This window comes from Anastrepha ludens, chromosome 4, assembly GCF_028408465.1.
Source record: "Anastrepha ludens isolate Willacy chromosome 4, idAnaLude1.1, whole genome shotgun sequence".
In the NCBI taxonomy this organism is placed as follows: Eukaryota; Metazoa; Arthropoda; class Insecta; order Diptera; family Tephritidae; genus Anastrepha; species Anastrepha ludens.
The window spans coordinates 118932850-118946264 of record NC_071500.1 but is presented as its reverse complement, the minus strand read 5'-3'; positions in this window follow the sequence as shown (position 1 = coordinate 118946264).

The following is a 13415-nucleotide window of genomic DNA, read 5'->3' as shown; positions in this document are numbered from 1 at the left end:
AAATTTGTTTGTTTCATTGTTGCAATGTTGTTGAATTAAAAAAATATTAACACGCCAATACCACAGAATTTTTGCTGCGTCCCTGAAAAACCGCGTTGTTGCAAAACGTTCCATGCAAAAAGACCTGAAGACCTTTTGAATATATTGACGGTTAAACTCCCGTTAGCAAAATCCTCTCCATAATAAGGTGTAGTGCATTGAGGGCACAGATCAGTTTGGTTTTATTTTTTGTTCAAATGAGTCGATTTTACTATGTGGCAAAACTAAACTTAAAAAGCTTCAATGATGTTTTCCCAAAATTTTAAACAAAAACTTAAAAAAAAATTTAAAAAAAATTATACACACATGTGGTCATTAACATAGGTACACTGCCTTTATCTAGCAACTTCCTTCCGACTGTATGGCATTGATTGTACAACATGAACCCACCAGGCAGAATAGCTCGTGAAGTTCCTCTGTTGAAACAAGCAAATTTAAGGACGAGGAAAAGTTTTGCCCTAAGAGCACAAGTCATAGTGTAGACTAGAGGGTATGAAAAAATGGTATAACCTACTTTTGAGCGATGAAAAAAAAAACAATTTATTTGGAAATGATGCTGGCCGAAATGTCAAACGTTTTAGGGGACAAGCGCTCGCGCCACGGTTAGTATGGAGTAGGACCTATTCACGTCATAACCAATAAAATGGACAAAATTATTTACAAGGACATACTTCAAGAGTTAAGACTACCAATTGCTGAGGAGAATATGATACTTGTGTGGCTTTTTATGCAAGATAATAGACCAAAACACTCATCAATGCTAGTAAGTAATGATTTTTACAAAAGAATGTTCAAAAGTATGGATTGGCCGAGCCAGTCGCACGACCTAAGCCCCGTTGAAAACCTCGGGAGATTTTAAGAAGCGAATAATATGTATCAAGAAACATTCAAAAAATATGAAGGAAAACCAGTAAATCTTTTTTGTTATGTCTACAGTTCCACTCCCGCCGCTTTTCTTTGAGAGCTCGATTCAAACGCATTAGCTTATTAGCTGCAGTCGGCAATGATCGGCAGTAATGGTTTCAGATGGTTTAAGGCGTTCATACAGATGCGCAGCATAACCTTTGAAGCATGAATATTTTTTTTCGCTGTCGATGGACCTGACTCACCTGGCAAGCTCCAACATATTCAACGCTTAGGGTTATCATAACATCATTGCCAGTGACGATGCGATGCAGAAAACCTTTTCTTTTCTGCCGTTCAAGAAGCATCTCACACGTCACCTAACGTCTATCGATATTCCCCTTTCCTTCAATTGATGTGGCACCCAGATACCTGCTTTCTGGACCATTCCCATCGCGTGCAAACGTGTACCGACGGTTAATCTGTCAACATCCAACTCTTTAGACATATCATCATTCTTCCTACACCCAATAATAAGTATATAATTTGTGTTTACACCCTTTATTGGGTTATATATTATATTTGGGTTATATTTCTCATAAATGCACTTCTGAATGGTGGTCACGCACCAACCTATTCGGCTGTGGCGGCCTTCTTATAAAATGTTTAAAAATATTAAAAGAAATAAAATATATTTTCACTCTATACGAATATTTTCAACACTGATTAAATCTCAAAATTATTAATTAAATAAAAAAATTCGGTTTGCTTCTCATTCTACTCAAGTCTTCAAAAAATTCAATTTTTAGAAAAATTTACCTTTGCATCGAAAGTGTTTTTTCGCCGAAAAAATATGTTATTTTTATGTTGAAAAAGTCCTGTTTTTGGACTAAATGAATGCTGATGAAAATTGTTTAGCGAATGGATAATATTTTAACCTTATTAGTTGGTACATTTTTAGCGCGGTGCCTTTTTAAATAATTTTGCCATCCAGCTAGTCGGCAGAATTGTTTTCCGTATATTTTTTCATGACCCATGGCTCTGTTGCATCATACTGGCCAATTTGTGTAAAAGCATTAGCTGCCGCTGCTACAAAGCCTTTATTATCACTTTATTGCACTGCCATCTTCCACGGCTCCCCTTTCAGTGCTCTCGTGCACGTAAATGTAAAAAGTATTTTTGTTTTTCTTCCCAAACGAAGCTTAAGTAAACTCAGCAATTTAATTCATTTATAATTTATATTTATTACTAATAGTAAGCACTCGTCCTATGCTCACAACTCTTTGCACCTGTTTGCTCGATACAAATCTTTCAACCAGCTGCTTAACTAGTTGACGCTTCCATATACACAGGTCGTCTTCCCTTTTACTTTGATGACCGAGGTCCGCTGTGTGCGTTTGTTTTATGGTTGCGTTATCACCGCGTCCTATGCTCGTTCATTTTTTTAGCAGTTTTAATTGCCAGTCCCTATACTCGTAGTTGTATCCTCTGCAGACTGCTCAGGTGTTGCGCGCATCCAGGGCTCACTGGGCTTATTATCCTTGGTAAAGGTGATCTGCTCTTTTGTATTTTCTTTATTTTTTCTTAGCAATTTGCGCGTAAAATCTTTACCTTCGTTCACATTTGACCCTTTTCATTTCATGTTCCCTTTGTCGTTTTCGCTGCAGCTCAAATACGGAGTTCTTCTTTAGCATTCCCACCTTGTGCTTTACGGCAACTTGGGGACCCACTTGCTCATGCATACCTCAGCTTCATCACTACTTTATTATATAATAAACTTCCGCTTTTGAAATGGTGTTGCATGCCACCAAGCTGCCGCCGTCTGGGGGCAACCAACAAACTAACAAACCGGGCGAGCGTAAAAGAAGTTCAAAGGTCTCAAGGTAAGTGGCAGCAGAGCCAGCAAAAGGAATACGCTAGCGTCGTCTCAACCTTTTGGAAAGTCAATAAAAAAGGAGAATATGCTCCGAAATGGAAACGACAGCAGTAGAGTGTAGTGTGGTTAAGGGAGGGAAGAAAAAATATTTTCATTTTTTTATTGCTTGTAAGTTTGTTCGTAATTTTTTCCTCCGACATTCTTTCAGCGCACATCTTCTCTTCTTTCAGCTAAGTGCTTGTAACTATACTTAGTTCTTTTTGTTGTTATTTGAATGTCGGCTCTCTCTGCAACTTTGTTTTTGTGATTTTTAGAATTCCTAATGGGCCACTCATTAAAATTCGGCTTCGTGAAAAAGGTGCACTCTTCACTTGGTCTGTCGTCCGCAAGTATTTATGTATATGTTTGCATGTGTGGGTGTATGTATGTGTGGCTTTGTAGCTTAAGGAGGATTTATGAGTGGTAAGTAGGTATTTCTTTAATTTACAATCAGACAATTTCGTGACCTAAAGTGAATTGTGGTTTGGGAAAATACTAATTTGTACTTAAAAAAGCAAAAAGAAAATAACTGAAGTGCAACGGAGTTTTTCGTTCAATGCACTTAGGCGGCTAAATAAATCTAGACTAGAGCTCGAGATGCAGTCAAAGTGACTAGAGCCAAATTTCCGATGGGCCGAGCATGCGAGAAGTAAAGGGTTTTCCAATAACGGGTGTTATTTTGAATGAGATTGCACTATCGAGAGATGTTTAACGATTTTTTATGACTGGAATTGGATGATATTGATCTGGACAACGTTTACTTTCAACAAGATGGCATTACGTGCCACACAAGCAACGAAACCATTGATCTTTTACGGAAACAGTTTGCGACCGAGATCTTGTGATTTAACACCTCGTGACTTTTTTCTTTGGGGTCACGTGGAAGTGAAGGTCTACACCAACAGCCCAGATGGAATTCGTAAGGCTATCAAGAATAAAGGTCAGCCACTTTGCAATTCGGTTATGGAAAGTTTCATGAAAAGGATAAGGATATTGTCCTGTAAGCGTGGTCGTGGTGGTCATTTGCCTGATGTTATTTTCCACCATTAACGGCATACCTTCCTCTTTATAATGAAATAAACATCGGATCATTTATATTAAAAAATAGCATTTTTCTTTGAATATCAAAATAACACCTCTTATTGGAAAACCCTTTACCTGTATATGCACTAAATTTTTTTAATTAACTAAGGAATTATGAAAGCTGTGCATTCTAGAGAGGAAACGTGAGTCAGGTTATGCTGAAAAATCGTGACGAGATAGGAAAATGCATTCCATTCACAACGGCAACCGCAAATGAACACCGAACCACTGACCCACACTAGGCTACACGAGTGAAATGGCAGCTAGATAGATAGATGGAAAATTTGTGTATAGCTCCTAACTGCTAGTCTTATTGGTAGTAGAATTTTTAAAGAACTGTGTCACTCTCCGTCTGGCCAAAGTCGAATTTTTACTCAAAATATGCTCAGATGTCTCATAAATCTCAAGACAGAAAACTGGGCACAGTAGACCAACGTAACCGGTGTGTGTAAAAGAGCAGTTGATTGCGGCCGCTTAGTGCTTACTGTGCTTTTCGTTTCGAGATATATACATATATATATATATATTATATACACAAGTTTTACGCCACCTTCGATGGCAGATGGTGTTTTTGTGTTTTACGCGCGGAGATTCGAATCTGTGCACTTCCAAATGGTAGTCACGAACCAACCCATTCGGTTGTGCAGGTTGTCGGCTATTTCCAGAAACTGTTGGAAAAAAGTAAAATACATGACATGCTTGAAAAAGATTAATAGAACTAAGCCTCCCCAATTCCGATGGGTTATAAACTTCGAGCTCTAAAGAGATTTGAAGGATGATTTTTCAATGATCAAATGGCTCGCTGTCCAGTACTTAACGATACCTACATCTTTATTGAGCTGTATTTCGAACTGGAGACTAATTCAGATGTAATTTTAAATTGACATCTCACCGTTTTCTGCAGAAGAAAAAAATGGGACCAAATTAAGCCAGTACAGTTCCGGTATGACATTTAATTTCTTCTTTCTAACTGAAGTATCACAACAGTTATGCCCGTATATAGTAGATTACACGCACACCATAGGGTTTTTCAGTAAGAGCGCTTCAACTTTTTTGAATAAAACACAAACGGTTTGACTTTTTTAACTAATTTTTTTTTTTTATTATCGAGTTTGAACATATACATTTAAGTATGAAATTCGATTTCTTTTGCATGACCACCGCGTGCACGTTTTACGAAGTCTAATCGTTGAACCAAATTTTCGACCACTCTTTTGCATAAATCGGCCGAAATTCCAGCAATTTCGCGTTCAATATTGGCTCTGTGCTCACAAATCGTCGCCGGCTTGTTACTGTAGACCAATGACTTCACATAACCCCAAAACGGGACGGCTTGTTAAATGGACCTTAAAATGGCCGTAATGCTCTTAAAGTAGCAGCAACAGAACGATTATTTTCATAAAAAATTTGCACGATTTGCAATCGTTGCTCAGTGTGTAGCGTTCCATGATGAAATGTATACTAATAAAGTTTACAAATGACAAGCGAAAAATAAAAAATATTGCGTCGTTCGCCCTCCCTATCGGAAAAAAGTTGAAGCGCACCTATTAAAAAACCCTATACAATTAAAGCTTATACTGCATTCAACTTCAGTTCGTATCTCACTCTAGATTTTCACCGAGCTCTCTAGAAGATTCTATAGCCATCTACGGATTCCAACTCATTTGAGTCATAAATCATATAAGCTATAAAGAAACACTTCAAAGTAAGCACGACACAACCAAGCAGAATCTACCTCGAAAAAGAATGGCTAAGCTTTATTCGTGGTACGTAAGTCAGAGCTTGAAATGTAGTAACTATCCTAAAACAGCCTTTATTGTCCATTCTGTAGAGCAGTTGCTGAACAACAGAGAAATACCAACTTTACAAGCAACCTGCCAAGAACGGGGCCAATGCCTATATCTACTGTCGTCGAAGCTCTGATAGAAAGACTATAGTTACCCTTTCGAAAATGCTGCGGAATCTGCAAGACCTATAAGATGGATGATTTCTCACCTCATCCGGAATGCTCTTAACTGATTTTGAAGGGTTGATGAGGTTTGTAAGCGACACTCGATCATTCAACAAAGTAAGTATGCCGCTTTCGCATCTTCTGGCTAGACTTTGTTGTGCGAATAGGCACAAACGCTCTATGCGGTAATTGTTAGTGACAGCAAAGTTAAACTAGACAAGGGTCTGGCTTCACTTAGGGTATCTAATTGGCGCCAGTCAGTATGCAGAAGAACGACTAGCGCACATTGTATAAATTGGCCGAAAGGGACATGCCGCAGTAATTCGAGCGTGCCTACTCAAAAGCATTACTTTATAAAGTTGCGCATATGTATATATTTTTAAAATTTATTATCTGATGACTCGTACGTCTATATTGAAGGCGTAAGCCTATTAAATGCTGCTGGAAAAAATTTACATCTAATGCAGCAGACGAAATGCCCTCCAGGTTTACTCAAAAATCAATAAGTAAAATCCGTTTAGCATTTGCTTAAAACTCACTTGTTAAAGACACCTCAAAATTATAGCAGTCAAGGTTATTAGCAGCGCTTCAGCCTCACATACTCCCCCTCTCTCTCTCTGCACTTTCATCACACTCAACCTACAATTCACACAGGCCGCTGCCGTTGCACACTTTCTTCACATTCTTAAAAAAGCCTTCATACAACCTTGACGTTTCATTGGTTTTTGTGTATTTGCATGTCTGTTAGTGTATTTACTTAACCCTGGACGGCCAACCGACCGGCAGATCGTAAGGGCTCCATTTCCTTAGCTCTTTTTAAGCGAGCATTTGCTTTAAATGCAAAAAGCAACAAGTCACTTGAGAAAGCAGCAAAACTACAGACCGACTGGTTCAAATGACTGTGGCAAATACATACATACATATGTATATGTGAGTAAGAAATGAGGATTCCACATTCTATACACAAGCAGATGCATACAAACATATATAGCAACGTACATATGCTCAAAGCCAAATTATGAAAAGGATGTGTAATAAGCTTGTGAAAAGTCAAAGGTACGCTGCTGAATTAAGAAGTGTGAAAAAAAGCAAATGAAATGGCAACAGCGGAAGGTGAACGAATAGTGGGAAGAGGATTTTATTTTGCAACTGAGCTGTGCAAACAAAACAAGAAGCAAGCAACACAAACCTTTCATTCATTTTTTCGCTGGGCGATGAGCTTTTGAATGAGCGCTAGGAGATATGTATGTGAAGGATGGCGCGGATAGATAGGAATGACCTGTAAACTGGCACACACCGACACATGCATTTGGATATGAAGCTTCAGGTCATCAGGTAAATTTACTGGAATATCGAATGAATGCGCACGAAAGCAGTTTGGGGCAAGTAACCCGTAAATATGGGGAGTTGAAAATGTGCAAATGTGCGAAACTACGATTGTAGACAGACGAAAAAATAGAGTTGTGAGCAGGAACAATCATACTTATAAATACAGGGTAGTTATTTTTGTAGTAGCCGATTCCAGAAGATGCCAGCAATATGCCAGCCCTCTTCGGAAACTTGAGTTCACTCAAAAAAACAGATTTACCAGAGATCATTACACGGCGAAATAACGAGCTGTAATCGTGAATCGTTTTCTGCAAAATAAATACTTCGCGTACTTTGGCAACATCAAAACCTGAGGTGGGACCTGCCTACATCGAAGTGGTAATGTTATTGAAGTCGTAGGATCCCATTTTGAGTAAAACTCCAGGTTATCATATCGTCGAAAAGCTCCGCCTTCCTCTCCTTTTCTTTATGGAAGATTGAGTTGGATGATATGAAGTACTGGCGGTTCCAGCTGAGATAGACCTATGATTTGCAAGAGATTTAATGTTTTGAGAAATAAACAAGAAAGAAATTGCCCAAATTAAACTCGAATTTATTCAAAAAGTGGTGAAAAACACCACGAAATTGTACTGATTCGCATGTGCTTGCTAATGACGACCACTTGGAAGATATTTTTTTCCAAAAGTAAATGAATATATGTATATGTATATACAGCTATGGTCAGACATTTTGCGCACTTTATGTTATACTGATAAATAATGCAGTTACTTCTAAGAGAGTGCAAATTTTCCTAATTTTGTTTTCAGCATGATAAGAGTTATTTATGGGTCTCTTCAAATGCCCAAAAAATAACCGTAATAATTCTTTCGTATTTGTTATTGCTTATTTTTTCTTGAGTTCTGTCTCAATTACGTTGGACAACTATTTAGCGCACTTACACGTGTTTTTCTCTTACATGCGATCGGTTCGGCAAATAACTATTTCTTGTGGTGAATATTTAATTAATAACGTCTATTATTTAAATTTTTGCTAAAATGACTAGAGGAAAGTGTTGTTCAGTTGAACAAAGAAAAATAATATGGAACCTTTACCAAATGGGGACCAATCAAGTGAAGATTTACAGAATAGTGCATTGTTCAAGAAAAATGGTAAACAATGCCATCAGAGATGTCAAGTCGGATGCTAATTTATTAAAACGAAAAAATTCGTTAAGCTCCGCCACGTAAAAGTTCCCCCCGTGAGGATCAAATAATTGTAAGGAAAAGTCGATCGGATCCTTTTATGTCTTCACGAACGATAGCGGCTGAAGGGCAGAATTAGGCTTAGTTGTGTCCAGTAAGCTCGTGCGAAGGCGTCTGAATGAAAATAAAATATTTGGTCGCATAAGGAGAAAAAAACCGCTCCTATCTAAAAAGAATATTAAAGCGCGTTTATCATTCGCGCGTAGGGACCTCTTCGAAAAGACAGAGTTTTGGAAACGAGTAGTTTTTACGGATGAAACTAAAATAAACCGCATCGGTCCTGATGGAAAAACGTATGTACATCGTGAAAAAAATCAGGAAACCAATCCACGGTACACAAAAAAGACGGTGAAGCATGGCGGTGGAAATTTAAAAGTTTGGGGGTCTTTTTCGTGGCGCGGGGTTGGGCCGCTGGTCAAGATAGAAGGAAATATGGATAAGCATATGTATCTGAATATACTTAGAAATAATATGGAGCCATATTCTTTCGAGTTTATGGCAGTAAATTGGATATTTATGCACGACAACGATCCCAAACATACTGCGGGAGTGGTCAAAAACTGACTTTCGCAGGAAAATATTACCCAGCTCGATTGGCCAGCACAAAGTCCGTATTTAAATCCAATCGAAAACTTGTGGATTGATGTGAAGACGATGGTTGGACAAAAAAAATTTAAAAATATCGATGAACTTTGGGAAGGTGTACAGGAAGCATGGAACTCTATTCCTTTGGACAGGTGCCAAGAGTTAATAGAGAGTTTACCACGCAGGTGTGAATCAGTTATACAGAATAACGGCTAAACGTTTGACCATAGCTGTATATAATTTGGGCGTACGCCCTTTTTGAGTGTTTGGTCCCCTATTTGTGGCGTGCGTCTTGCTGTTATCAGAAAATATTTTTTTTTCTTTTTGGTGTTTTGGTGTTTCACGGAGATTCGAACCTACGTTCTCTTTGAATTCCGTATGGTAGTCACGCACCAGCCCATTCGGCTACGGCGGTAAATGAAAACAAAAATTAATAATAAATACAAAACTTAATAAGTTAGCGTTGTGAACAAAACATCACCCTGTACCTGCATACAAGAATAAATTGTCCGATTCATGCCCTACGAGCTTATGTGGGAAATGAGAATAACTCAATTCGTCTTGAATAGCTGCGCACTTAGCAGTGAAAAAAAACAAAAACGGGGAATGAAAATACAACAAAAATAAATTTAAATCGAAAATAGCAAGAGCGAACCAAGAGAGAAGAGTATGAGCATCCCCTTTGCAATTCTTCTGGTAAGAACTCACTTGGTTTAAATTAAATGCGAGTTGAAAAGGGTAGAATTCAAAAGGGACGGGTGCTCATTTGAGGTAGGTATAGTAAATAAAGCGGGAGTATAGCATCATAAAAAGGAGATTTTATACAAAATTGAAAGTCTTAAGTTTATTTTTTGATTAAAAAGTAGTTTTCATGTGGAAGGCACTTACTGAGGGAAATACATTTGGGACAAGTGAGAGTTGAAATTGATGGATAAATAAATAATATTATGCACCCAGGTACTTATTATTTATTACTGGCCAAATTTTATGAAGCGCATAGGTTCATCTGTGTATGCACATTTAAAATTTTGGAGATATTTATATACGAAGTTATTTATATTTAACTCGCAAATTATTTCCGTAGCCTACCACTGAACGCCTATTCCCTTATATTTATTACTCTTGCAATGAGAGAAATTAAAATAATGCAATAAAAAGTGATTTATTTTAATAATAAAAATACAAAATAATAAAAAAAAAGTTTCATCAACAAAAAAGGGTTTTTATTTTAATTTTACTTCACATAAAGTGAATCTGAAATATGTGTTTGATGAAAGATTAAAAAATTAATATATCCTGTTTTTATTATAATTCTATTTTTATTACATTTTGGCAAACAATTTTGGGACAAGTGGTTTTATTCTAACAATACTATTTTTACCCACTAATGATGGAATACAGAAAGTAACGTGGCCGGTGAACCGCTCACCCGCTCTCAGTGAGCTTGTGAGAATCGTCTGATTTGATGAGTTAATTTAAGAACTTTGTTATCGTTTCTCGTTGGCAAACAAGCCTTTGTATTAGTATAGTTCGTCAAGGAAGTGTTTTGGCATCTACTAATCTAGCGAAATTCAGACTTCGCTTAGAAAATATGTATTTTTATGGGTTCCTTTCAATATTTGGTTTTATTTAAGGGGGTGGTAGGGTTTAGCGCTAAAAAAAAAACACTTTTTTTTTGAATTTTTTACAGAAATATGGCTTAAGATACTTTAATAAAATCAGTTGCATGTTATTGTACATCTTTTCAATAAGTTTTTAAAAAATATTAATAATAAAATATTGACAAATAAGCCCATGACAGGGTTTTTTTGGAGATATGTTTTTGCGAGAGGTGCTCTGCGGTGCCAATCGGCATTCGTCGTAGAATCATCTGAAACTAAAAAAGTCGAATTTTTCAGTTAAAGTATGACGTAATGCGTAATGCGGGAAAAACGCGTTTGAAAATTTGACTCTGAAAACTTATCGATGCTCCGCATTCGAGGTAGAGTGCCTAAAAAGGCTATAACTTTGAGAGTTCTGCTCCGATCCACTTAAAATTTTGACACAACGTTCTTGAAATGATTTACTATAAGATGAGTGAAGAAAAAAAATTTCGATTTTGTGACCCTACCCCCCCCCCTTAACTAACATAAATATTTCACAAGCCAATAGTAGAAAATACAGTTATGCCGATTATAAGTAACAGAAAAATTAAAAGAAAAACAATAATAAAAAAATTAGCAAAGCTTCGTTTGTTAAGAATGCACTGCCAAGAAGTGGTTTTCTAACTAGCATATGTTTATATGTAAATCAGTCATAAATAAGCCATTGACTACTCCGGAAATGGAAACTCTTTCTCGGAGAACCTCTGAACGCCTGCTGGGGCAGATCCCAAATACATAATTGACTCCAATTCACATTCAGTAAGTAACAAGTTCTACTTTAACTATTTCACCCAGTTATATAAAAAATTCCACATATTTTCACTCAACTACTATATTGATTGGAAACAATTTCCCTGAAGTGGTTTTCAGTTATTCATCAGGAATGAATTTAACTAACAAATTTACAGAACGATTCCTAAAATGTCCCCTTTTACAAGACTTCATGCACTCTTACTGTATATATTAGTGCGTATGTGTAAATAGCTATTCATATGTACGTATGTATATACAAAACTATATGCACAGAAGTTTTTATCCGAAAATCTACCAGCTACAGGCAATTACTAGTTGATGCCTATTTTTCCTGGCATTCCAGCAGCAAATTAGGTGCGAGCTGAGTGTTCATGTGCGATACATCCATGCATGCAAACTGTCCATGTGTGCATGCATACAAATGCTAGTTGAACGCACCAGGCGAGCGCATGCGGTAGGTGACCTGCTTCTGACCTATCCACCCTGGTGCTTTGACGAGTACCTTCAATTTCTCGGAATTGCACTCAGTCGGTTTCTTTTTCTATTCCTTTTTTGCTTTTTGTTTCGTTTCACGTATCTTTCGATTGATGCTGATGAGTTATCGGAGATTTGAGTAATGGGATCCGAAGCCATTCAAGACTTAATCACAGCTACTCCGAATTGTTAATGAACAGATGTACAGTTGTAATTTCAAGCCATTTTGATATATAAATGGTAAATCCGAAATGAAGTAATTATTGAAATTTATTTCAATGGTTTTTTTCTATAAATTCTGTGTGCACCGTGCACTGAAAGAAGTTTGCAATAGGAAAGAGTGAATGGATTGGTAATTATGAAGGTATTTAAACGAGATTATTGAATTTCATAGGAAATTACGATGCATTTTTAATATTCGAAGAAAGATGTGAAATGCATCACCACAAATAAAAAGTATCCAGCTCGGATGGGAGTTTCAACATATAAGCGGAGTTTTTAACAACTGAATACATCTTCTGGCCAGCTGCAAATAAAAGGAGCGTTTCAATCTTCAAGACTCTTTTATAGGATGTTTTTGTAATTTTCTTCTTTTGCGAATCCTACTTAACCACATTTCGCGAAGTTGTAATTTCTTTAACTTTTTCTTTGGTTTCGTCTGTAAGGGTGAGTGAGTGTGAGAAGTGGGTGAGTGTATTGGTGACCGGGATGGGGAAATTAATAAGCATAATAACCACACTCTCAGACAGGTTGCGCTTAAAACTAGTATTCCAAAAACTGGCGGATGCATCAACTTCGAAAAAAAAGATTACGACAATATTTCAAGGGTGTTTTATTTAAATAAAACAAGTTGCTTAGGCCGGGTTTCTGCACTATTTTTGAATGACCTCTTGAAAACAAGTAGTACTATTTTCAACTCAACAGAGCACACGCACAATGGAGGCAGAGACAGAGACCTTTACGAAAGAAAAATTTTCTCATTTCATTACGTTCCAGCCAAGTTTATCTCTGTTCCGCCAATAATCGTGAACTGCATATTTTTGCAATATCCGCCACTGCAGCGCCATCAAAATGAAAATTGTGATCCGGAGCCCAAGATTGTTTCTAATTTATGACATATAGTGTGTACAATAAGCATGTTTCCAATTCTTAGTAAAATATGCCGAAAACATCCGCTTTGAGATTAAAGTACCTACTGAATTGAATTTATTTTCATGATAGGATTCTTCCAGCGAAAACAATTATTTACTTTTCACACAAAACCAACAAACAAAGCATTCACGAAGGTGATCAATCAAATATGTTCAACACTTGCCAGACGTGCCCGTGGTGGACACTGACAGCTGTCAACTTGCAAGGTCCAAAAACGAGTAATACACACACGAAGAAGAAGCAGTGACAAGGAACGAGCAATGCAGTCTGTTGGCACTCAAACTGCAAGCAAAACTGTATTATGTTAAATGTTAAATAATATTACACTGTGCAACTACAGTACATAGTAAGTATGAGTATGTAAATACATATACATTTGTGCTGATAATAATAGCAGCGCAATATGT